The following is a 1,061-nucleotide window of genomic DNA, read 5'->3' as shown; positions in this document are numbered from 1 at the left end:
TCTAATAGTCTGTAGACTGCTGTGGTGGAACTGATCTTTATGTTAAATCCACGATTGTTCTGGGAAGAATAGAAGCTGTTGGTGCTGCATTTTGTCCACATGTGTCTACTTCACGTAGATCCACCCCCGGTCTCGTGGTGGGGGGGGGCAGAGGTGGGGGGGTGGATGACGGTTATGGTGAACCACAATGCCAGTCAGTCTGTGGGTTCTAATGTTTATTTTATTTTTTTCCTGTAATAATTCAATCATACAGCAACGTCTGTCTGTCCTTCAGTGTTCCCAGGGCCGTCACCTGCACCTTATGTTGAGACACGTCAGGTCCTGTAGATGCTTCAGGAGTGAATATCACTGATATAACAAAAAAAAAAAACTTTTACTAATTTAAATGATGGTGATAATCTTTCTGTCTGTAGCTTCATGTTACTGGTAGCTTCATGTTACTGGTTACTGGTACTGGGTACTGGTTAATGGTACTGGTTACTGGTTAATGTTACTGGTTAATGGTACTGGGTACTGGTTAATGGTACTGGTTACTGTTACTGGTACTGTTAGAATCACAGTGTGGTTTAGCTGAATGGACCAGGCTGCAGCCTCGGTGCCACTGTCTGTGGACCTGTCAGTCTGAACACAGTGTTCTGTTGTGACATCAGGGGGCGGAGCTAAAGCCTGGATGCTGTCTGTCCATCACAGGGTCCATCAACCTGGGGGGCGGGGGAGGCTGTCGGCCGGTGTCAGAGGAAGTTTGTTCTGGGGGAAAAAAAAGTCCCAAGTTTGAATGATGACTTTGACCTTTTCTACACTTGAATTAAAGTCATTCTTATTTCAGTTCTTCGACCTTGAGTCTGTGTCGACAGGTGGAGGTCAGAACAGAAAGGAACTCGTTCCACTTCCTGTTTCTCTTCTTCTGTTGTTGTTGTTGTTGTTGTTGTGTCATATGTGGACAGTGAACCAGGTCAACCAGAGCAGAGCAGTTGGCCTTTAATCAGAGCAGATCAGTGGTGATGTCCAGAGTTTCAGACCTGGCGACGCTGACGTCGAGGTTCTTTGTTTTTGTTCAGCAG

At 45.9% G+C, this 1,061-nt stretch overlaps 1 protein-coding gene and 1 long non-coding RNA gene across 2 annotated transcripts in view; one reads left to right on the top strand and one right to left on the bottom strand.

Moving 5' to 3' along the window:
* The window catches only part of nap1l1 (nucleosome assembly protein 1-like 1), an 8,434-nt gene that overhangs the window by 989 nt on the left and 6,384 nt on the right, over window positions 1-1,061 (top strand). The window lies entirely within an intron of this gene.
* LOC112487285 (uncharacterized) overlaps window positions 1-1,061 on the bottom strand; it is a 17,042-nt gene that overhangs the window by 10,140 nt on the left and 5,841 nt on the right. The gene's annotated exons all lie outside the window — the stretch shown is intronic.

This window comes from Cynoglossus semilaevis, chromosome 8 (genome assembly GCF_000523025.1).
Source record: "Cynoglossus semilaevis isolate Cse_v1.0 chromosome 8, Cse_v1.0, whole genome shotgun sequence".
Classification (NCBI taxonomy): Eukaryota; Metazoa; Chordata; class Actinopteri; order Pleuronectiformes; family Cynoglossidae; genus Cynoglossus; species Cynoglossus semilaevis.
Note: the sequence above shows the minus strand (reverse complement) of the source record. Positions and strands in the feature narration are given on the sequence as shown.